We start from the raw sequence: 27,070 nt of genomic DNA, 5'->3' as shown, positions 1-27,070 counted from the left end.
CAGAAGAAACAGCAGGGCCATTCTGAGATTGATCAGGTAAAGCAAGACCAGCATGCAACAGCTCCCTTCAAAGTTTCTAAGGCACCAAGTATTACCCAGATGCAAGAAAGCAAAACAAAGTTTGCCTGGTCCCTGGAGCATTAGTAGTTGCTCCAAATGCCCATGGTTAGTAGTTGCCCATGATTTGATGGCCTCTTAAGTACCTGAACCAGGAAAGTCTCTCAGTCATCAATTATAATGTACCCCTAAAGTGGAGATCTTCCTTCCTAGCACTAGATGCTCACAGTTGCTCACCCAGGCTTGAAAACATTTACAAGACCAAAAGCTTATGAGAAACCTAATTCACAGTTGTGGAAAATTAATGAAAAGTACATAGCACCATACCTGGTCCACAGTCATTGTTCAATAAAATCATTGACTAATTAATGAAGATATTAATAGCCTGGTTTTAATAGTGGTATCATGAATATCAATAGCACAGGCATGCCTGGTAGATCTGATTGACAGTTATTTCTTTTAATACATATATAATGTTCTCTTATTTAAAGAGTGTGGGGTACACATAAGTATGAGATGATGTTTGTGTGTGTGTGTGTGTGTGTGTGTGTGTGTGTGTGTGTGTGTGTTACCATGCTTACAAGGTTTCTTGCTAGTGTTCCACTGCTACCAATATGTCCATTTCAGAACATTAGGTTCATGGAAAAGAAAAAGAGAGAAGGGGGTGAGGGAGGGAGGGAGGGAGGGAGGGAGGGAGGGAGGGAGGGAGGGAGGAAGGAAGGAAGGAAGGAAGGAAGGAAGGAAGGAAGGAAGGAAGGAAAGTAAGCTTTTCTAATCCTTTGGTCCTAGAATACTACCAAACGTGGTGCTGGGGTGTCATTTTCTTCTATCTTGTGCTAAACTTTGTCACCTTATTTGTAGAATAAGTACTATTGCTGTAACTACAGTCTCCAAGAGTCCCTCACTTACCTAAGCAATCCAGGACAGCAAACAGTGAATCCCCCTCCTTATCCTTTAGTTACCCAATGACCAGTCATTAATTGCTTTAAGTAACCATTTAACCTCACTTGGGCAAAATAAACATATAAAATATTCCCAATAGAATGAGTAACTGTATTTTATGTCTATTGCAGCAAATTCTCTCTTGGTGCATTCGGTAAAGTATGCAGTGTCTACAAAGGGATACAGCCATGACTGGAATTTAAATATTTACCAACATTACCTCATAGTGCAGTTCAGTTACTGAGAGCCCCAGCTGTCTATACTCACTAGTCGAATGAAGAGCTAAGCTCTATAATGACTATGTGTCAACAACAATGTCATAATTCTTCAGGTCTTGCTAGACTGCAAACAAGAAGCACCAAAGCTGGGATGCTTTTAATGTTCTAGGAAACAAATCCATCTCTTTGTCTTTATCATCTTGTAGAAGATGCTTGCCATCTTAGATTTAGAACTCCTTGCATCTTTAAAGCCTCTCCTTATGGCTAGTCAAGTGTCTGCCACCTTTCACGATTCTATCCACCAATGCTTCTGGCACCTTGTCCAACATTAAGGAATCTTTGTGACAACTTTATTCCACATGAATAATCCAAAATAATCTTTCCTTTTTAAGATCAGTTGATTAAAAACCTTAATTCTATCTGTAATCTTGTTCCCTTTTTGCCATTCATATGCACAGACTATGGGGGGTGGGGACACAAGCCCATGTGTTGAGGAAAAAGTAATCAGGTAAATAAAGTACTTTGATTATACACGCAGAAATTGTATAGAGATTCAGTCCCCTCCATCTGACAACCTTCTATCTTACAATAAAGTGCTGAACCTGCCCATGCTGTTTTTTACTATTGTGCGCATGTGTTTCCAGGGATGACAAGTCTGCGTTGAATACCTCATAAAAAGTCTCATCCCCAGGAGAAGCTGAATCAACTTCTTCAAAAGCCATTAACTTCCTATAGCTCTTGCTCTAGGAGTGGGACCCCCATAACATTTTCCTCCTTCCACCTGAGCTTTTCTATTGACCTTGCTGTCATTTTGGAGGTTTGGTGGTGAAGAGGTTGTTTTGTTTAGTTCAGAAGACTTCCTGGAATTCTGACTCTTACAATCTGTCAGTAAGATTTCCTCTGCTGTAATTTTTCCTGAGTCATAGATACAGAAGTTGTGGTATAGGTGTATGTATTGGGATTAGGTTCTCCACAATCTGCTGATCTCAGGCAAAGTGGACAGCTATAGTTTTCTGTGATGATGATCTCTACTTGCTGTTAAGAAAAGCTTCTTTGACAAGCAATGTTTGTATACAATTGTATGTTTGTATGCATTATGTATGTATGGTACATATGCAACAATAAATAATGAAAAAGAAGCTAACAGCTTAACAGGGATATGTGGAAGACAGTCACAGGAACATCCCTCGGAAGTGTTAGAGAGGAGAAAGAGATGGATAAAGTAATGTAATTCTATTCTAATTAAAACCATTGTGTAAATGTTGCCTAACATCTTTATCTGAAAAAAAAAAAAAAGGTTTTGAATTTCTTCGGTACTTGTGAGGTTCTAAGCCATGTGATGAGAACTTTGAACATGACTGTGTGGATGAGCACATGCCTTTCTGGTATCAAATACCCTACACTGTGTGTCCTGGTATCTTCAGTGTAGGATGAGCAGCGTGTTAGTGCCTGCATTACACACTCACTGTGAGACTGGACTGAATTACCAAACACCTCAGCATGGCAGAACATGGCAAGCACCCAGTACATGCTGCCTGGCTTCACCTGATTCCCTTCCACAAGACAAACAGCTCTGGAAAAGTCTCTCCCAAGACAGAAATGGGCACCCCCAGCGTGACATCTCGCTCTTTCTTCAGAGTCTCAAGAAGGAAGTTCTCACAAACTATTTCCTAATCTGTCATGGCATATAATTTTATTTCCAAACTGAAAGTTAATATCAGATTCCCTGATTCAATCCTGGGAGCCTAGAAAACCTAGTGGTTTCATACAATATTATGTGGATTGAGCTACACAATCTCTGACTTTAAACAAATTGCCACATTATGAAAATGGCAGACAAATCTGAAATGTAAGAAAACAAATTTGACAACAACAAAAATTAATTATGCATTACTAAATAAATTGGACCTCAAAAGTAAAAGCTCCTGATTTCAGACAAATGTAGCTTTCTCACTGCTAACTCCTAATAAGAGGCCCAGTATAGACACTCTGAACACCTTCTCTACAACCATAATGATGGAATCAACAAACTACATCATTGTATGTCTTAAGATTCTTGCTCTGCTGCCCATGGACTGCTTCTAGGAACTAGCTTTTAACAGGTATCTAACTCATCTCTGTAGTTTGGTTATACTGAAGGACTATCCAGTACTTAAACCACAAAGACAACCATGGCACACATAGCATCTTAAATTAACAGCTAAGTGTCCGAGAATAATAATAATTACAGTGAAATGCCCTTGTTGGCTGTGATGAACAGCTTGGTGAGTGGTCACCCTCCTTTCTAATTACCGCTAAATTGGAATCAGGAGATCTCTCTCTATTTATTCTGTCAAATATTTTGCCAGTGAATTCAACATGTAATTTAACACGCTTAACCTGACAGCGGGAGGCTGGAGAGATGGCTCGGAAGTTAACAGCACTGGATGTTCTACCAGAGGACCAGGGTTCAATTCCCAGAAGCCACATGGCAGCCACAGTTGTTTATGATGCCAGTTCCATTGAATTTGACACTCTCAGACAGACATATCTACAGGCAAAACACCAATACACATGAAATTTTTGTTAATTAAAAAAAAAAAAAAAAACGGACAATACCCAAATGTCAACTTCGTGAAAAAGTCATGCAAACCTAAGGGTCTTTGCTTAATCATAATTATCAAATGAAATTAAATTTCACAGTATCAGATACAATGGCTTGTCTCTATACAGTAGGCTGGGTAATTAATGAAGAGAATGTAAATGTTGCCTACTAAATATACCATTACAATATGATTAAATCCAGTGTGTATCCATTTAACCACGTTCCTTTAACCTGTGAGAAAGCATATCTAGTAGTCCTCCTATTTTAAGTCTTTTATGAGCCAAATGAAAGTTATTTAGTGTAAAAATATAGTGACACAAACGTTTAATTTTGCACATTAATACCTTTGGAAATATCAATGTTTAAAAGTATATTAGTTATTGCCAAATATTAGGCTTTATATCAGGTTATAAATAAAATAGCCTTTCTCCTTGGTCCTAAACATGTGAAACACTTCTGATATATTTTTAAAAGCAATGATTTACTCAAGAGGCCTAGAGTCTCCGCCCAATAAAATATACAGCAAAAATCTTTAAGTGTATTTAGATGTATTTATCTAAATTGGTCATTAATTTGAATAATGTTCATTACCACCCGCTAAGAGCTAATCGCTGTTTTAGAAACTAGGGAAACATAGGTAAAGGCCAAAATGCACTACCGTTAGTATTTCCAACTTCCCTCAACAGTGGCTAGCAGGCAGTGTAGACACACAAAAGTTTCGAGTCCTCAGCTAAGTGTGTCTAAGTGCTCTAGACCAACTCCCACGTGTAACAAGCCTCAGAGCATCTCAGAAAAAGATGGAATCAGAATATAAAGGCAGGAGGATGAGGAGGGGTGTTATGAAAGTGAGGTTGTTCTGGACAAAGCATGGCTGTAATAGTCATGGACTCACATCAGCTGTGGTTACCAGCATAAGATCAATCCACTCCAACCTTCCAGAATCGATCAGGTAATAACATCCAGGCCCCATTCCTTGCTGAGGAGCTAGAATTCAAGCCAAAACTCTTTATTTTATTTTTTAAGCAGGGTATCACATAGCTCAGATCAACCTCAAACTCTGTATGTAGCTGGAGATATCTACAATATCTTCAATATCTGATCCCCCTGCCTCTATCTCCAGAGTACTTATTATATCATCAGCATAAACCATTGTCCCTGATACCAGTCAATTAATATTTTTGACAAACAGACAAAAAAGGTGGTTTTGAGATTTTTGTTTAAAAGTACTGAATGTGAATAAATTGTTGAAGAAGATAAAAAATACAAAACCACAATAAAAGAGAATGAAGAAGAAGAATGATCAGCAAATGCCATAAACAAAATGTAAATATTGGGCACAAAATAAAGTCAAACGAGAAACTACCAGAGACAGAGAAATGAATCTGACTGAGAGTGTAGGACTCATCCGACTCTGTTTCTAAGAAGGAAAAGTGTTGTAAACTTCAGATTGGTTCCTCCTCCTGTTCCAATCAGTGGCAACGTCCTTTTGACAGTGAGACTTTAAACAATTAGGGAAGCATTTTGGTTTCCAGCTAATGGACTTAGTACTGATTGCCATTTCAGGAAAAGCACTTCATTGGCTTGTAGGCATGCCAAAGGTGGGAGAGAGCGGAGCTGAAAACGCATAAACGGTACCAAAGGCCTGAGCAGCTGGCTCTCAGTCACTGAGTAATAGCCTTCCTCTAATGCTCTCTTAAACACTTGAGACTGCTTTCATTCAGAACAAGAACGTGCTGGCCTATAAACAACTGTTGTCTCAACACCAGCATCAGGGAGCTCAGTGCTGCATTTGCTGTGCTGATGCCAAGAACTCGTGGGTAATGAATAAGCAAGAAAATACACATAAACTGGAGGTACAAGTACGTAGAAGCTTGTTCCCTCGTTAGTAAGCATGTTTAACCTGCCACAGATTTTTCTTCTGCTCAACACCCCAGCACCCCTGGCTTTCTTCTGCCCCCCTTTCTTCACTCAAGAGCAAAGCAGAGTGGAGAAAAGGCTACGACTCTAGGCCAGCAACCTTTCCCTTTTCCACAGGCATCTTGAGCATTTTTCAGTAATTTGTTATTTGAAGATCCTGCTTTTCTAGAATTCACCAACATATTTGCCCTTTACCTATGCTTTTTGTAGTTTCAATAGACTGAAATATATTGTTGCTTTATGTAGGCATGTTTCTACTTACCCGCAAATGTCACTATCTCACAATTAGCTATGAGTAGATGCTGACATCAGTCCAAAATAGAAACATGATAACTAAGAAGGATATTATATATTGATTATAAATGATTGGTCTGGAAGTAATAAAGCTTCATTAACGCTGGATTAATTTATGTGTACTTTCCTTAAGATAACAACCAAATGTCTTCAATATTCTAATACCATTAGATTAAGACATTTTATATATATATCTAAATTATTTTAACATTAATTTTTATTCTGTGTATAAGGGCTTTTATTCATATATATAATCATATATACATGTGTGTGTGTGTGTGTGTGTGTGTGTGTGTGTGTGTAGTGTAGTGTATTTTAAAAAGACTTTAAAGTTCAAAGCACATCTCCAAGTTGACAGACAAAGCACATGGGTACCAGGCCTACATTCCCTGGCAGAGTTGTTATGATATTTTGGATACAGCAGAGAAGCGGCCATTTTTAAAATATATAAGAGGGATCATATTTCTGGGTTAAGCAATGGTCTCTACTAGGTTGGCATATGCTACAAAGTGATTCAAAACTGCTACAGAGTAATTTGATTTAGTCAGTCAATACTGCTCTTAAGATGCGTGGCTAGTATTTACTAATGGAAAAGAGAACAAGATATAAAATTGAAGCTACAATATGCTGTATGGTGGGAATGAAATCACTACTATCTGTGATTTTTTTTTGTCTTCCCATAATTTCTTGTATTATCAAAAATTCCACATTGCATAACACCAAAGGTACATTTCATGGACCTGAGAGGGGATATCAGCAAAGCCACACATTAGCAAGATTCATTCTTCCTCAACCCAGCAATGGTAACCATTACAGAATCTTCCTAAACCTTGTGAGTCTCAGTTTCCATAAGTGTGGAAAACAAGGCTTCGAGGCAAGTCAGCCCGAGTTCTCTAAACTCATGTATGGAATTAGGTATTCAGTGTGCCACTAAATTCTAGACCTTTCTTAAGATTATTTTTATTTTGTTTTCTAAATAAATGTATATATACAACATATAAGACATAAAACTTATATTTGTGGCATAAGAAAAATAGCAAAAATATCATACTGCAGACAAAAGCAAGAAGGTTGGGAGGGGATGGGTGGGTGAGTGAACACTCTCATCGAAGCAGGGGGAGGGGAATAGGATAGGGGATATAGAGGGCAGAATGGAAAAGGGGATAACATTTAAAATGTAAATAAAATATATCCAATAAAAAATAAATAAATAAAAGCAAGAAGGTCATGCTACAAGGATGCAATGGAATTAAGTCAAATAGAAAAAAAAAAAAAAGACTGGTTGCCATATTGCTGTGAATGTTTAGCTCTTCTTTTTTATTTTTTGTTTTTGTTTTGTTTTGTCTTCTTTATTGGATATTTTATGTATTTACATTTCAAATGTTATTCCCCTTCCCCCTATCCCATCCCCCATTCCTTTGCATAAAGGAATACACTCACACTCCCACCAACCCATTCCAACCTCATCACCCTGGCATTCTTATACATCGGTGAAACAAGCCTTCACAGGACCAAAAGCTTCTCCTCCCTTTGATGCTTGAAAAGGCCATCATCTGCTACATATGCATCTGGAGCCATGGGTCCCTCCATGTGTACTCTTTGGTTGGTGGTTTAGTCCCTGGGAGCTCTGGGGTGGTTTGGTTGGTTGATATTGTTGTTCATCCCATGGGGTTGCAGACCCCTTCGGCTCCTTTGGTCCTTTCTCTAGCTCCTCCATTGGAGTCCCTGTGATCAGTCCCATGGTTAGCTTCAAGCATCCTAATCTGTATTCATATGGCTCTGGCAGAGTCTCTGAGGAGACCTTGTAAATGTGCAATGAAGACACAAGAGTCATCATTTGGCATGTACCAAGACAGCAACCAAAAAAAACGGTCTGACTTTATCCAGGCTGTTCCAGTACCCACATAATCTATAAATTAGAATTTTCATTTATTTAGGACAACTGGAGAAAGAAATTATAAAATCCCAATGACAGTACTTTTGAGGTTACTCAGTGGGGAGAGTGCCAGCCTAGCACACATACCAATGCCAGTCTATGGGACAACTGTGATTGATTGGAAATTCTGTATTAATCTTTGAGCTGATTATTACACAATGTACACATGTGCTAGTGCATGACATCTGTCAAATAAAATAAAATTGGTTGGGTTTGGGATTTTGGTTTGGTTTGGTTTGGGGGTTTTATTCATTTTTGTTTTGTTTCCCTTTTTGTTTGTTTGTTTGAGTCATGGTTTCTCTGTGTAGCCTTGAAAGTCCTGGAACTCACTCTGTAGACTAGCCTGTGCTCAAACTCAGAGATGCACCTACCTCTGAAGTGCTGGGATTAAAGGCATGCACTACAATATGTGTACGGAATAATTTTTTTTTAAAGCCTGATACTCAAATCTCTGAATCCAAGCAAATGTTTGGTTGAAAAACAGGAATTTAAATATTAGATGAATTGGAACTTCATTATCTTGTTTTTTCATTTGGTATGTCAACTGGGAGAAAAACAAATAAACCAAAGAAAATCTCTGAGGCAACACTTCTCCCTCCTTTCCTCCCCTTTCCTCCCCTCCCCTCTCCTCTCACTTCCTCTTCACTCCTCTTCTCTCTTCTCCTCTCTCCCCCCTAACCTTCTCTTCTGTCCTCTTCCCTGTGCTTCCTTCCTCTTTTCTCCCTCTTCTGTATGTCTCTCTGTCTCTCTCTGTCTCTCTTTATCTCTTCCCCTCCCTCCCTCAGTACAATGCTACTGTTACTGGTGGCCTTGTAGCCAGGATCCCTGGCTCTTAATCAAAGAATTGGAATAGGGGCTCACATAGACTGCCAAAGTACTAAGCTAACTTTATTCAAAGAAAAAGAAAAACCAAGTCGAAACAATGTCAAAAGTGAGTGGTATTCTCATGAGTGAGCATGCTCAAGGGCCACAGGATACTGCCTGGCTATTCTTTCTGTAAAATCTGAAGAGGCCAGAGTTTGAATGCTAGAGCTGTTATCTGTGTAATTCTCTAGATTGATTGACAAATTAAAGTTATATAAGCTCTCATCTACTATGTGTGTTCTCTCCCATAATGCATCTAATTTGAATTATGTTAAGACACCCCTTTGTCCATAAGCTTAAGATGGTAAAGAGGCTTCTTCCCTTAAAGTTCACTTGGAGGACCCAGTTTGCTTTTCTGAACATGCACCTAAAACTACTTCAGACCAAATCCAAATCGGCCTTTCTCTACATGGACATAACAACAGCACAATTGAACGTAATTTACATTTGAAGGTTGTTAAAGGAAAGAAAACCTATTCCTAAATACTGTTTAGAAAAGGTTGTGCATGCACTTCAAGTGAGGTAAAGGTCCTAGGTTGCTAAGAGGTTGATACACACATTGTTTAGAATGGATGTCCATGCACAATCTGTGTAGGCAAGGATTTCAGGCTGCCACGTTCACTATTGAAGAGGGATGCGTGCACAGCCCAGGACAAATAGAATCTCATGCTGATAAAGTATTTCATATCTCTCACCCTGTGCTTATAGGCATGAGCCACCATACCTGGTTCTATGTCTTGCTTGTTCTACAACTTTCTGTCTTGACCTTAGCTTTTATGTCTTTTAACACACACACACACACACACACACACACACACACACACACACCTAAGCTAATGAGCCACAAAACCAGTAAGCCAGATCATAGTGAATATGATGAGAGTTCCCTAATAATGAAGGACCATGTCTCCGAACTCAAATCACCCTTCCACTCTTACACGTATAATACCTATATCTTTTTCCATCCTTAAGTAATACCCTGTGTATGTATTTTCAGATAGATGATGGCTACCAGCAAGACTGTGGCAGTCCACACTACCTCATGCTCTACCCAACGCTGTCCTGAGATTCCTTCCCTAGTTTCTCATTTTCCCACCTTTCTCCACCCACCACTCTTCTTGGAACCGACATGTTTTCTCTAAGCAGATGTTTCGCTTGCTCCTACTTGAAAGGCTGGGACTAATTTTTAACGGCAAATCTCAGAATTGCCTTTCATGTCCTTTTATTTTCAGAGAAAGAATGTGTTTTCTATTTTTCTATGTCTAAATAAATCTCAAATGTATTTTTTTTTCTCTTTCCCTGTGATTACAAGCATGTGGGTTCTCTGGTGGACACAGTGTGTATACTGAAGATAATCGGCCCTTTGTAGACTTCAGTTTGGGTTTTTCCCAGATGAGCACCAGTAGCACCGTAAGAGCAAGTGGGTGCCAACCACCACAAACAAGGGAAAAAAAATGTATTTGTGAGTGAATTTTCGTATGTATTACGTGGAGTCCTAGGAGTTATATTTAGAATGAGCATCACCGCTCAACCATATCTGTGCAACATTTTATGTGCTTCCTTCTTCTTGTCACACACACTCAAGTCTGTGACATGTTCAAGCAAATTACAGAATGCAACGGCGCATTCAGAGCACCCGTGATCTTTTCCCTGTCAAGTCTTGGATCACAGCATATCTCGGGGCTTTAAGTAGTCACACCCTACTCGTTCATACTTTTCCAGTGAGATGAAATGTGAGAAAAAAACATGGAAATTTTTCTTTTTAGGGAAAAGTAAGAATGAGAAGGGATTGCTCAACAGACTGGAGCTCCTCAGACAAATCTAAATATAGTGCTGTTGTTCAGATGATCCCGGAAGGGAAAAACAGAAGATCCGCCTCATACCTATCTCCTGACGCTCCCATCTCTGGATGAATTCACTCGTGAACCTCAGCTAAGAGCCTCTTCCTGGCCAATCCGCAGCTAAGGAAGAGGAAGGAAAAGGAAGCCCTGTCTCTAAAGGACCCCTAGTTCTCGTGAAGACACTAAGGCACTACCTCGAATGATGATTAAATCCCACATGCAGAGAAGCATACCAGAGCTGTCTACGGCATGTTTTGGTCTCATCAAAGTTATAGCACTGGGAGAAGTCAGAGAAGGATTTTTAGAAGTAGTGACATGTGGCTGGAAAGAAAGGGTTTCATGAAACAAGTGCCAGGAAGGCCCAGTTTTCCTTCCTGGTTTTCCCAGAATATCTCTAATGCTACCAGCCCCACAGCATATTTCTTTAGGATGAATCATGAGAATCCCAGGTGTCTGCCAAGTGCCATCTCTAATAGCATCGCTAAGGAGAGCAATTAACTCACAATTTTCCTTTATTACTGCGCTCATGTGCATAATTAAATATTCTTAACGTACTTATTTCATAGCATTTTATGCAGAATGATAAAACTGTGTTGCTTTATTCTAATGATAATATAATTGGCCACCGGTTTCACACGCTTTAATGTATTCTTCCTAAGAATTATTCAAAAATTAAAGTTTAATGTCAGTTTGAGATACCACCAAAGCTCTTCCTCTTAAACATCATCACTTGCTTTGATTCTCAGTAGAAAAACATCTTGAAGGGCTTGCCTTGGGTATGTTTTTAAATTTACTATATATGTGCAATGATACATGTCACTAATTTATTTGTCATTAATATATTTAATGTCATTATGTCATTAAGGAGTCCAGCGGTTCCCTCCCAAAAAAAATTCCTAAGGGATTTGCCTCTTTTCACACTTTTCTTTCAGTGTATAGTAAGTAGTTTTCAATCAAGAAATCCAGACTCTAAAGCTTTTGAATGCATACATCATGCCCAGAGCAGAAAACCCAACACCACAGAACTATTTCCTGCTCAGAGCTATTCAAGATTTTGTGCAAAATTATCTTCAAGCTATGAGTAAGAGATATAAAACACAAAGAAGTTTAATGTTTGGCTTCGTTTTTACGCAATCTGTCTTGATATATATATATATATATATATGCAAAATTCCAAAATGAAAAATATCTAAACTCTGAAACAATGCTGTCCTCAGACATTTTACAAGAGATATACACAATTACTTGAATAATTTTATATTTATCATATATAAATAAAATATATGATATATGTGATATATTTGATATATAGAGAATATAGTGTGTGTGTGCTCGCTCGCTTGCTCACGCGTGCGTGTGCACTCACAAACTCAAATATTCATAAAGAGTTACATTTATATACTATTTATATATCTATATTATTTCACATATAGAATTCACATATATACAAGTAAGAACACAAAAAGAAAGATGTTCACATATGATGTAAATATCAAAATAAAGACACAGTAAGAACTGTTTAATCTTAAAACTTATCTCTACATTACAAATATCAAAAATTATTTTCCTCAAATCTTTTCATGAAAACCACTTTTTCCAAAATGTAATGTTCCAGCCTCAGAGTGTAGTTTGGTGGAAAAGTTCATGACAGACAATATATAGGACATTCCAGGTTTTGTGTCCAACACTAAAACAAAAAGTACCATTTCTATTTTAATTCTTCAAACCTCACTCTAGAGTTTTGAAAAAAATGCCCCCCATAGAAACTCTTGGTCCTGTGGAGGCTTGATGACCCAGAATGGGGGAACACTAGGCCACTGTGGCAGGAGTGGGTTGACGGGTGAGAAAGCAGCTTCATAGAGGCAGGGGAGGAAGATGGGGATTGAAGCTTGTGGAGAGGAAAATGGGAAGGAGGATAACATTTGAAATGTAAATAAATAAAATAACCCATTGCCTCACAGATTTGAATCCTTGGTCACCAGGGAATAGCACGACTTGAAAGGATGAGGGTGCACGACCTTGATGGAATAGGTGTGGCCTTGTTGGAAGCAATATGTCCCTGAGGGTTCAAAAGCTCCAGCCAGGCCCAGTGTCTCTCTCTTCCTGATGCCTATGAAGCTGGATGTAGAACTCGCAACTCCTCCTCCAGCACCACGTCTGCCAGTGTGCTGCCAGGCTTCCTGACCAGATGATAATGGACTAAGCCATTGAAACTGTAAGTAAGCCCACAACTAAATACTTGCTTTTATAAATGTTGCCAGCAAATTTAGAGTAATAGAACACTTGCCAATATACCCAGTAATATAGTACAGGCTTCATCCTGGCTATACACAACAATATCTCATACGTAAAGTTTTACACTCACTTTTAAAGTAACTGTTCATAGTTAGTAGCTTCGCATCTTTAAGATGTATTTTATTTATACATGTGTGGGCACATGCATGTAAGAGTATATTGTACATATGCCTGGATGTAGGTATATGTGTATGTGAACATGCATATATGAGTGTATTGAACATATGCCTGTATACAGGCATATGTGTGTGCACATGCATATATGAGTGTATTGGACATATGCCTAGATGCAGATGCCTTTGGATATCAGAAAAAGGTTTCAAATCCCTTGGAGCTAGAATTATTGGCAATTGTGAGCCACCCAATGTGAGCACTGGAAACTGATCTACAGCCCTCAGGAAGGGAAGAAGCCCATTTAAAAACCTTTGCATCTTTTCAGTTCCAGAATCTTCCTTTTGGTCTCTAACATCTTATATGAATTTTCCTTTAAAAGTTACAACCTGCTGGTTTCTAAGGTAAGTAAAAATTAGCTTTAATATATTCAGTATTTCAAAAATGAAGTTTATATTTCAAACAATATCTCCCATATATCGCAGATTCTTGTCACTTTTTTTTTCTAAGATCCAAATTGTGCTAAAGAAAACATAGTTTGTATAATACCTAGTAAGGAATTTTGAAACAAAAGTTCTTAGAAGCCTAAAGTCAGAAGTCTTTCTTTTTTGTTGTTTTTTTGTTTTGTTTTTTGTTTGTTTTATTTATTTTTTATGTTTGGTTTTGAGACTCTAATTACACAAACCAACTTAGTCTCAGATTCACCGTGTGATCCAAGCTGGTCCTGAACTCTTGATCCCCTATCTCAGTTTTTTAACCACTAGAATTATAATAAGCATAAACCACTTCACCAAAAAGGATACATCTCAGTCACGATATTTAAATATGATTTGTAGAACTTTCCAAACAATAGCTTGGCTACACTTAGAGGAAAATTTTGTATTAGATAGTAAAGTAAGCATGGGAAGAAATAAGAAATCTCAATCACCTAAAAAAACATAAAAATATATTGCTTCTTTCTGTAGAAACATAAGTAGATCCTAGCTGACAAAATGCATCAATCTATAACATATATATGTGACATGCAATCACAAATGTTAAGTCTTTGCTTCAAACCCAGGTTGTACCAAGAACTAGTTTTATTGGTTTGTTATTCTAACTCAAAAATACTACAAGACAATTTATTTAACACTTCTCTTAAGTTGGTTTTGGTATAAGCGAGCTGGCTAAGATTGTATAAATAATTTTCTGCTGGATTTATTTTTTATTTTTTATTTTGTTCACAGTTCTCCTTAAGGTCAGTGCAGAATGATTTATCCAAGCAAATCATGTTTCCTTGCAGTGGCTGAACCAACGTCAAGTTGTATCATTCTTAACATGCCTCGTTACTCAGTGTTGCTAATGCCCATGTCATTAACTATAAACCACCTGGGATTTCGCTGCTCTGTTGTGTATTCCTGGTTGCCACGCTAGCACAGAGGTCCATGGGCAGAATTATGCACCTGTTTGTTACTGACATGTAGAAGTGTGCACTGTGTATTTCCCAGAACATTCGGTCTTGAGACCAGAAGCTTTGCCCAAAAGTCTCAAGCACATGCTTCCAAAATTCTGAAGTGGCAGGCAAGCAGAAACACTCTAGCATACACTTTCTAAAAGTGGTCATATGTCCTCTTCCCCATGAACATGCCATTGATTCGTAAGGAGGACGATGACCAGAGAAAGGCAAGCAAACTACCAAACATGGAATATCTACAATTAGCTGCAAAATACAGAAGCTTAGTTTTCATGGGAGAAAAAAAAAAAAAGGCAGGGTTTCACATAAAAGAGTTCTTCTAACCCTTGCTGTTCATAGCCTAACACTGGACAATTCCTTCTGACTTTCCTCTACTTTCTCCTGTTCATTCATTGATTTCCATTCAAGTATTCATTAGCAAGAAAAACAGTAGGACTTTAGTTCCTAAAGTTAATTCCCCAAAAACGTCAGTTTCCAGAAGATACTCCAAGATGTCCATACAACCGACGTTAGTTGTATTCTTTTAAGGTTGTCAAGAAAAAGTGGAGATTAATGACAATGTTTTTCTCAGTTTGATGTGTTGCTCCAGGGATTTTCCCTCAGAGTCTGTTAAGTGCTCTGCCTGTCGACATTCGAACATTCTATAAGGCCATGATTTAATGACACAAATTTACTTCCTTAGCTTCCTTGAGTTAAATTTAACAGTGGCTGGTAATACAAAAATGACTCTGACTTTCAAACATTCTGCCAGATGAGCATGTCTGAGTGTTTACATTTCTTTCTGCTTACGGTTCCCAACAAAATCACTTTCCTCACGGCCATCTATAATCTCACTCCGCCATGATAAGTTCTTACTGGCGTCTCATTGCCTAATGCACGATATCCAAGCCCAGGGGCAGCAGAGCGTACAGATGGGCTCTGAGCTAAGAAAGCACATTGCTCTTTTATGATACTGGCCTACTTTCCACTTGGGAATTCATGTGTGTAATCACAACACACAGAAGAAAGAGAATGCATGTTATTTCTAAAACATTCTTAGAATCTTTGTGATTCATTTTCCCAAGGAAGACATGTTAAATTATATGTGTCACTGTAAGCTGCAAATGTTAAACCAAATAAATTACAACTAATAGGAACACTTTTGAGTAAATAATGCTGTAACTCTGTACCTTAGAATGTCTATATACGAGGGACAGACGCCTGGTGAGACTGCTCTATGAGTAGCTGGAGTGGAGAGATGTCTGACCCGAGTGCGCAGAAAGTGTGCCCCCACATTGGTTAAGGGGAGCAGGAAATTTACCATAGGGAGTCAGTTTCCACCCAGAGGGGTTATTCGTGTGGACCAAACGGTCAAGCAATTTGCCATCTAAAACAGCAGAGATCCAGGGACACAAGCCAGGTACATGGGAGAGATGGGAACCAATCACTGACAACAAGACCACATATAATCACAGACAACTACATTGCAAAAGGAAAGCAAAAGAACTTACCCAAGGGAAACAAAGACAACCTGGCAACACCAGAACCAATCTCTCCCATCACAGCAAACAGCAGAATGCCAAACACTCAAGAAATAGAAGGCTCAGACCTGAAATCATACTACAAGATGATAATGGATATCTTTAAACAAGGATGGGAGGAAATGCATAAAGAAATAGAAGCTTTTAAAGAGGACACAAGAAAAACACTCAGAGAAATCAAAGAAATAGAGAAAAACAGAACCAAGAGATGAAGGAATTGAAAATGGAAATGGAAACAATAAAGAAAACACTAAAAGAGACAAACCTGGAGGTAGAAAACCAAAAAAAAAAAAAAAAAAAAAAAATCAGGAGTCACAGATGCAAGCATTTCCAAAAGACTACAAGAGATGAAAGAGAAAATCTCAGGGGCCAAAGACAACATTGAAAACATAGACAAAACAGTCAGGGAAGATGCAAAAGCCAAAAAGCTCCTAACCCAAAATGTCCAGGAGATCCAGGACACAATGAGAAGACCAAACTTAAGAATAATAGAAACAGAAGAGGGCAAAGAATATCAACTAAGAGGCACAGTAAATATCTTCAACAAAATTGTAGAAGAAAACTTTCCCACCCTTAAGAATGAGATGACCATTAGCATAAAGGAAGCCTACCGAACTCCAAATAGATTGGATCAGAAAATAAATTTCTCCCGACACACAATAGTGAAAAAGGCAAGTGCCCAAAGCAAAGAAAAACTTCTAAAGGCAGTAAAGGAAAAAGTTCATGTAACATATACAGTCAGACCAATCACAATCAGACCCGACTTCTCAACATAGACTATGAAAGCTAGAAGATCCTGGACAGACATCAAGCAGACCCTAAGAGAAAAATAGGGTCAGCCCAAGCTGCTATACCCAGCAAAACTCTCAATCACCATAGCTGGAGAGACCAAGATATTCCAGGACAAAACTAAATTTACACAATATCTGATCACATACCCAGCACTACAACAAATTACAGGAGGAAAACACAATACAAGGAGGGAAACTACATCCAAGTAAAAGCAAGAAAATACCTAAGCAAGAAAACCAAAAGAAGAAAGACACACAGGAACAACTTTACCTCTAAAAGCAAAAATAGCAGGAAACAGCAACCACTATTCCTTAATATCTGTTAACATAAACGGGCTCAATTCCCCCAATAAAAAGACATAAGCTACCAGACTGGATACATAAACAGAATCCAGCATTTTGCTGCACACATGAAACTATTCTCAGAGACAAAGGCAGACTCAGAGTAAAAGGTTGGGAAAAATTCTTCTAAGCAAACGGCCCCAAGAAACAAGCAGGAGTAGCCATTCTAATATTGAATAAAGTCGATTTTCAACCAACAGATATCAAAAAAGATAAGGAAGGACACTTTGTACTCATTACAGGAAAAACGTGTCAGAAGAAACTCTCAATCCTTAACATATAAGCTCCAAATACAAGAGTACCAATATTCGTAAAAGAAACCCTACTAAAGCTCAAAAAATACATTGCACCCCACACTATAATAGTAGGAGACCTCAACACCCTACTCTCATCAATGTAATCCACCATAAAAACAAACTCAAAGAACAAAACCACATGGTCATCTCACTAGATGCTGAGAAAGCATTTGACAAAATTCAACACTCCTTCCTGTTCAAAGTCTTGGAAAGAACAGGAATCCAAGGCCCATAACTAAACCAATACCCAGCACAAACTTAACTGTGAGAAACTTGAAGCAATCCCACTAAAATAGGGACTCAATAAGGCTGCCCACTCTCCCCCTACCTATTCAACATAGTACTGGAAGTCCTTGTCAGAGTAATTAGACAGCAAAAGCAAATCAAAGGGATACAAATTGGAAAGGAAGACGTAAAAGCATCACTGTTTGCTGATGGCATGATAGTGTATGTAAGTGACCCCAAAAATGCCACCAGAGAAATTCTAAAGCTGATAAACAAGTTCAGCAATGTGGCTGAAAATAAAATTAGCTCAAACAAATCAGTAGCCTTCCTCTACTCAAAGGACAAACATGTGGAAAAAGAAAGTAGGGAAAAAATACCCTTCACAATAGGGACATCAATATGAAATACCTTGGTGTGACTCTTACTAAGCAAATGAAGGACCTGTATGACAATAACTTCAAAATTCTGAAGAAGGAAATCGAAGAAGATCTCAAAACATGGAAAGATCTTCCATGCTTATGGTTTGGAAGGGTCAACATTGTAAAAATGGTCATCTTACCAAAAGCAACCTATAGATTCAATGCAATCCCCATCATAATTCCAACCCAATCCTTCATAGAGTTGGAAAGAGCCATGTGCAATTTCATCTGAAATAACAAAACAACTAGAATAGCGAAATCCATCCTCAACAACAAGAAAATATCTGCAGAAATCAACATCCTTGACCTCAAGCTATATTACAAGGCAATTGTGTTAAAAACGGCATGGTACTGGTACAGAGATATGCACATGGATCAATGGAATAGAAGAGAAATTCCAGAAATGAGCCCTCACATATGTTGTCACTCCATTTTTAACAAAGAATCTATAAACATTCAATGGAAAAAGGACAGCCTCTTCAAAATGGTGTTGGTCCAACTTCGGCACGCAGAAGAATGAAAATAGACACTTTCTTATCTCCTTGTACAAAGCTCACGAGCAAGTGGATCAAAGATCTCCACATTAAACCAGGTACACTGAAACTATTAGAAGACAAAATAGGGAAAGCCTTAGAACACATAGGCACAGGAGAAAATTTCCTGAACACCAATGGCTCATGCTCTAAGGTCAAAGATTGACAAATGGGACTCAATGAGATTGCCAAGTTTCTGTAAGGCTAAGGACACTGTCAAGAAAACAAAATGCCAGCCAAAAGATTGGGAAAAGATCTTTACCAACCCCACATTTGATAGAGGCCTAATATCCAAGATATACAAAGAACTCAAGAAGTTAGACACCAGAGAATCAAACAACCCTATTAAAAAATGGGATACAGAGCTAAACAAAAAGTTCTCAATTGAGGAATATCGAATGGCTGAGAAACATCTAAGGAAGTGCTCAACATCCTTAGTCATCAGGGAAATGCAAATCAAAACAACCCTGAGATTCCACCTCACACCACCCAGAATGGCTAAGATCAAATATTCAGATGACTTCAGATGCTGGCATGGATGCAGAGAAAGAGGAACACTTCTCCACTTTTCATGGGATTGTAAACTGGTACAACCACTCTGGAAATCAGTCTGGTGGTTCCTCAGAAAATTGGACATGGTACTACCTAAAGACCCAGTTATTCCACTTCTGAGCATATACCCCCAGAGATGCTCCAACATACAATAAAGAAACATGCAGCACAACTTTCATAGTGGCCCTATTTATAATAGCCAGAAGCTGCAAAGAACCCATATATCCTCCAGTAGATGCGTGGATACAGATATTGTGGTACATTTACATAATGGAGTACCACTCAGCTATCAGAAACAATGACTTTTTGAAATTTCTAAGAAAATGGATGCATCTAGGGAATATCATCCTGAGTGAGGGAACCCATTCACAAAAGAACAGACATGATATGCAGTCACTGATAATTGGATACTAACCACAGAAAGATCTGAACACCCCAGAAACAACTCACAGACTATATGAAGTTCAAGAAAAACAAAGGCCAAAAAAATGTTGAAAAATCATTATGCTTAATCTTTACACACCAAGAAAACTTTGACTATTTCTAGGTTACATCTTATTTTATATATACTTTATGCTCTTTGTAACTAGTAAGAATTTTATGCATACTATCAAACCTTAAATAAATCAAGTACTGACAAAAATGTATTCATATACTTTTATGCAAAAATGCTTTTAAAAGCTGTACATTTATCTTTGTTTTTTAAAATAAAGTTGTTCAATTAAATAAAAGAATGTCTGTATATAACAAAACTGTTTTTCATGCCAAATAAGAAATATTATCAAATACTGTCATTAAACTTAGATTTAATATTCATGCTACAAACACTAAAGAGCTTTTTAATGCTGATGATAATTGATCTCTCCTAGCAGCTTCAACAGAAGCTACAGACTCAGAATAAAGACTAGATCTGACTGTTGAAAAACCAATAGGCATGTGGCAAGTTCTATATCTGGTAGAGAATATTGAAGACCCAAGCAGCAGGTTCAGTTGACACAAGGCTGTTATGAGACTCTCAGAGCATTTTGAGACATAGCCTCCGGCCCTAACTACAATCCCATAGAGAAAAATGACACCTCTACCTTGATACAAATTAGTCTTCCACTGAACATTGAATGCACCAATACTAAAGGGAAAACCAGACTTGAACCTAAAACGTAAGAAATATCAAAGGAAAAGACAGAAAAAAATCAACCAACAAAGTTAAATCAGATGAGCAAGTCCCAGCACAGAAGTAGAGAACAACATCAAACCAAAACAGAAACAGAAAATGCCAAGAACATGTATTATCCCTAATGGAGAGAGGAGCTGGGCCTACAGCAGGAGCATGAGTAGTTTTCTAGTATTCCTGATATTCAACTTCTTGACCCAAGTGCTGGTTGTATAAGCTTGTTTGGTACTTAGTAATATACATACATTTTAAAACATCCTTTGTTTTTATTCACTCTGCAATATACCACATTGCCATGGAAACAGTTTCATCCAAGCATATATTGCGTTTAAGCCCATTCCCCTCTATACTTCCTAGCCTCCCCCTTCCCTGCCCTGACTCCCTCCTTCCCCCATGCATCCCTTTTGTTCTCTTAGAGAGTCTCGTTTCTAATTTTTTATCATACATAGGTTCATGATTTTATACATCTACATAAAACCTAGTAACTACAAATAGAAGGCAAAAAACATGCATTTGTCTTTCTGAGACTATCTTAGTAACTTAATATTATTATCTACTGTGGGATGTCTGCTCTTCAAATTGAGTATTTTGATTTAAGATGTTTTTAAGGGATCAGTGAAATCAAAGAAACTTTTCACTGCTGCATGGAAAATGCAGCCTCTGAAAGGACCTGTGTATCTCTATCAAGTCCCCAATGGAAACATTACCAAAGAAAAGGCACAAATCGGCCAAGAGTCAACCACTTGAGCTGGACAACCTTTGTTTTTATTTTCTTAATGCACTTCATTGCTGGATGCATTCAGACCGGGGCTGTTAGAACAGTTGGAGAGAAAGGAGGTTATGGTCTCACATCACACTCCACACCAAGTAGTTGCAATAAATTAAAGTATTTGTGAGAACAGCTGTTTTTAGATTGCATCTTAGACCTATGAAGTAGCAAACTAAGTGACAGCTTGTCTCCTTCTAGAAATTTTTTGTGGCCTCGTCACTATGAAAATATGTTTCCCCATCCTCACCATCACTTCCCCCAAACTGTTCTTCCTCTGTCTAGTCGAAGGTGCAGGCACAAGCACTGTACCAATGATTCTACCACTGGTACCCTGCTATGCACTGTGCTTCCAAGTGTGGAAGCACCAGCTCATGGCAGAGGTAACAGCTGGACGCTTGGAACATGTTTAAAAGTAATTATGCTGATCCTTTAAATCTGGACTCTCTGCAGTTTCCAAATAGCATATATCTGAGATCATGTTCTCTAGTTCAAGAGTCAAGCATACAGTCACTTTGGCCAGGAAGTTCAACAGGAACAAGATAAAGAAAAAAATAATAAATAACCAAGTAAATGTGTTTGTTGAGTGGGGTCTTTTTCTTTTAACAAAAAAACAAAAAGTCCCTTTTATATAATCAGTACTGACAAAAAATCAACTTCCTTTTTCATGGGAATAAATGAATATAAGAACTCTCTTCTGACTACAAAAAGCATTTTAACTACTTCTAGAACATGCTGCTAATACAGTCCATAGTCTCTTGAACACCACCTTTTCCAGAAAATCATGTTTTCCCACATAAGAAGACATATTAAACAAACCTGTGAAGCTGAGCATATGGTTGAAGCATGTTATACCCTTAGAAACGCAATCCTCTTAACTTCATAGATGCAGAAAGCATTAACAGTTGGAGAATGCTTAGATCCTTTGGACTAAAGCCTTAGCTCTACAATCAAGTTAAAGGACTTGAAAGGAATCATGAATGTAATGCAAGCCTAAGCTGAGGCTGGAATCCAGGTCCTCAGTCACACATCAAGATGCCTTTAAGTCATGAGTAATTACATGAATGAACAACAATCTAGCTCAGTGGGTTATGCATTGCTACTCAACCGAGTCAAGAGCTATAAGCCACAGAGTAAAATGAACTCTCTATGAACTGAACATTCTTCACAGAGAGGTGTTCCTGGTGTATGTACTCACTTGAATTCCTACCACACTTGTTGCACCTTAAGAAGCTAATATAAGGAAAAGAAGACAGGAAACATACATGTCATGTGTACACACATGTCATCCCTCTTACATTGTTTCACTCCACTCTAGCGAGCCACTTGGATTCTGTGATGAAATTCAAGACATAAAGCCAGAGAGGTAATTCAGTGTCATGGTTAAGCACACCACTGCTCTTCCAGGAGACCCAAGAGCTAGGTTCAATTCTCCAACACCCCCATAACAACTCACAACTGTAACTAGTTCCAGGAGATCTGATTCCCTCTTCTGATCCTCGTGGGTATCAGACAGTCACAAAGTGCACACACATACATGTAAACAAGCATTTAAATATATAAAATAAAATGATTTTTAATGAAGACAGAATTATGCAATAACTTCTTATTTCACTGGAAGGAAATGGGATAATGAAATCCACAGATATGCTCTTCTAAAATGACCAAAAGAGTCAGCAAAAACCAAAAAAGAACTTTTCTCCTTGTGTTACAGAACATCATGTTTGGATCTCTGCTTGCCATGTTTAGTTGCCGTACTAGCCAAAAGGATATACTGGTAAAACTTCATTTGTCCTGAGATATTAGTGGTTAACTAGACAGATAACAATGGCCACGATGTTAAATGAGTGTGTGGTGGAGACAGAAGGAGAAGGAACGAACTTGTGAAGGGTGGAAATTGGTAGACGTGGGACAACTGATGAGAGAAGAGGATAAAGGAAAGGAGGTAATGCAAAAAAAAAAAAATCTCTTCCAAAAAACAAGTAGTAAAATAAGAGGAATTTCAGTATTTTCTTCCATAGCATTCCTCCTATTCTGACTACCTCCACGCTTACTGCTGGGAAGAAAATACTAGCCATAAAACCAGAATGTCTCAGGCCATACTCAGAGCCAGTAAAACAGAAATATTCAGGGTAGAGCCCAGAGGCCTGGGCTGCAACTGGTCCTCTTGGTAACCACATTGTGTGGTCAAATTTTAAAACTGTTGTGTTAGATAAACTTAAAGGAAGATGGGGGGATATCTATACATTCACACAGTGAAGGGTAGGTTTCATGACAATGATTTTTGATCTGGTCATTTTTAATATGTGTGCCAACTTGAAAAATATTTGGTTAAATGCTAACGTATTTTTGAAAAGTATTTAAAAATATACAGACCTCACTGCTGCTAAGATCAACCCTACTAATGAAGGATGCTTCTAAAGTAAAGGCCTGGCTTTGCAGTGTTCCTTGGAGTTGGTTTTATTTTTGTTTGTTTGTTTTAAGGGTTTGGGGGTGTTGTTTGGTTGGTTGGGGTTCTTTTGTAATTTGGGTTTTGGGTTTTTGATTTTTTACAAAGACACAGGTCAACCCAGGTCACATCAAAAGGCATAGGGGAGGCCACAAAGCCAACTGGAGATTCTGTCGGAGGAACTCAAAGGGACTGCCCTGATATCTGTAATCAGACTACCTGGTCTCTGCCAGTTACAGGTTCCTTCCCTCCCTTACATTCTTTCTATAGAAAAGTTTTTATGCTTAACTCTATCTCTAGTGTAACACTTGTCAGTCACTGACCACACCTCTAAGACCCTGGGACACGCAGACCTACTCTCTCCAGCTATATTCTCTGGTAAACTTGACTTTATGGCGCTTTGAGTCAACACTTAGAAGAGTAGATTCAGATCTATCACTTTAGCTCAGTAGTTCCTTAGCTGTGGCTTCAAGTGTTAATAAAACAAAAGGCAAAAAAGTAGAAGGTAAGAGGTTAACTTTGAGTTTGTACTAATCTGGGACAATGTTACTACAGTACACACAGTATTTTAGGCCTGAGAGTCAAGAGTTTCTGGGGCATATACTAGTTTATATGAATTCCTAATGATATAATAAGAAATTCATAAAAGAATGCAAGGGCTTTTTAAAAGATACTTCAGTAAAATATTTTAAGTTTTGAATACATACATTATTTACCTCAGAAACTTACCTTCTAGATTTTAAACACAAGTGAAAAAACTATATATGCCTCAGAAAATAAGGATTCTTGACTGGGAACAGCGGAGATCCAGGGACTCAGGCTTGGTGAGACTGTGCTGCAAGTAGCCAGAGCACAGAGAGGTCTGGGCTGAGCATGCACAAAGCACCCCCCCATGATTGTCTCAGGGGAGCAAGAAGTCTTCCATAGGAACTCAGTCTCCAACCTGAGGTCCCAGGCCGGCAGACCAAACTCTCAGACCATTTACCAGCTAAAACAGCAGAGATCCAGGGACACAGTCAAAGTACACAGGAGAGACGGGAACCAATCACTGACAACATGACCACATATAATCACAAACAAGAAGATGGCAAGAGGAAAGCAAAAGAACTCACCCAACGGAAAGTAAGACAACCTGAAAAGATCAGAACCCAGCTTTCCCATCACAGAAAACAGCAGAATGCCAAAACTCCAGAAAAAGAAGACTCAAACCTGAAATCATAACTCAAGATGATGATGGAGATCCTTAAACAAGAATAGGTGGAAAAGCATAAAGAAACAGAAGCTTTTAAAGAGGAAAAAAAAACACTCAAAGAAATAGAGAAAAACAGAACTAAGAGATGAAGGAATTGAAAATGGAAATGGAAACAACAAAGAAAACATTAAGAAATAACCCTGGAGGTAGAAAAACAAAAAAGAAATCAGGAGTCACATATGCAAGCATCTCCAACAGACTACAAAAGATGGAAGAGAGAATCTCAGGGGCCAAAGACAACATTGAAAACATAGACAAAACAGTCAGGGAAGATGCAAAAGCCAAAAAGCTCCTAACCCAAAATGTCCAGGAGAACCAGGACACAATGAGAAGACAAAAACCAAGGATAATAGGAATAGAAGAGGGAGAAGAATATCAACTAAGATGCACAGTAAATATCTTCAACAAAATTGTAGAACACTTTCATACTCTTAAGAATGAGATGACCATGAGCATAAAAGAAGCCTACAGAACTCCAAATAGATTGGACCAGGAACCAGGAAAGAAATTCTTCCTGAAAAATAATAGTGAAAACGCCAAGTTCCCAAAGCAAAGAAAGAATACTAAAAGCAGTAAGGGAAAAAGGTCATGTGACATATAAAGCCAGACCAATCAGAATTACACCTGACGTCTCAACATACACTATGAAAGCTAGAAGATCCTGGACAGACATCGAGCAGACACTAAAAGAACACTAGTGTCAGCCCAAGCTGCTATACCCAGCAAAACTCTCAATCACCATAATTGGAGAGACCAAGATATTCCAGGACAAAACTAAATTTACACAATATCTGACCACAAACCCAGCACTACAACGAATTACAGGTGGAAAACCCAATACAAGGAGGGAAACTACATCCAAGTAAAAACAAGATAATTCCTAAGCAAGAAAACCAAAAGAAGAAAGACACGCAGGCACAATTCTACCTCTAAAAACAAAAATAGCAGGAAACAGCAACCACTATTCCTTAATATCTGTTAACAAAAATGGACTCAATTCCCAATAAAAAGACATATGCTACCAGACTGGATACATAAACAGTATCCAACATTTTTGTGCAAACAGGAAACTCATCTCAGAGACAAAGACAGACACACTACCTCAGAGTAAAAGGTTGGTAAAAAAAAAAAAAAAAAAAGGTTCCAAGCAAACGTCCTCAAGAAACAAGCAGGAGTAGCCATTCCAATATTGAATAAAGTAGATTTTCAACCAAAAGTTATCAAAAAAGATAAGGAAGGACACTTTTTACTCATTACAAGGAAAACTTGTCAGAAGGAACTCTTAATCTTAAACATATATGCTCCAAATACAAGAGCACCAATATTCATAAAAGAAACCCTACTAAAGCTCAAAAAATACATTGCACTCCACACAATAATACTGGGAGACCTAAACACCCCACTCTCATCAATGGACAAACCATGTAAAAAGAAACTAAACAAGGACGCAGTGAAACTAGCAGAGGTTTTGTAACAATTGGAATTAATAGACATCTACAGAACATTTTATCCTAAAACAAAAGAATACACCTTCTTCTCAGCACCTCATGGCACCTTCTCAAAAATGACCATATAATCAGTCACAAAACAAGCCTCAATAGATATTTATATAATGGAGTACTACTCAGCTATCAGAAACAATGACGTTTTGAAATTTCTAAGAAATTTCTAAGAAAATGGATGCATCTAGAGAATATCATCCTGAGTGAGGGAACCCAGTCACAAAAGAACAGACATAATAAGACATAATATGCAGTCACTGATAATTGGATACTAATCCCAGAAAGCTCTGAACACCCCCAAAAACAACTCACAGACTATATGAAGTTCAAGAAAAATAAAGACCAAAAAAAAAAGATGAAAAATCATTATGCTTAATATTTACACACCAAGAAAACTTTGACTATTTTCAGGTTATATCTTGTTTTACATGTACTTTATGCTCATTGTAACTAGTAAGATTTTAATGTATACTATCAAACCTTTAAAACATTCAAGTACTGACAAAAATATATTCATATACTTTCATGCAAAAATGCTTTTAAAATCTGTACATTTATCTTTGTTTTTTAAAATAAAGTTGTTCAATTAAAAAAAATAAGAATTCTTGTCACACAATACTGCTTTGTAGCAAAATATAAAAAGAAACTGTCTTCTTAAATCCTGAATTTCTAGAAGTAGGGTTTTTTATTAATAAAAGTCACTTCCCATATTTTTGTTTCTACTACACTCACACACACAT

Source organism: Micromys minutus, assembly GCF_963924665.1.
Source record: "Micromys minutus genome assembly, chromosome: 20".
Lineage (NCBI taxonomy): Eukaryota > Metazoa > Chordata > Mammalia > Rodentia > Muridae > Micromys > Micromys minutus.
The sequence above is the reverse complement of the archived record's forward strand: the minus strand, read 5'-3'. Positions refer to the sequence as shown.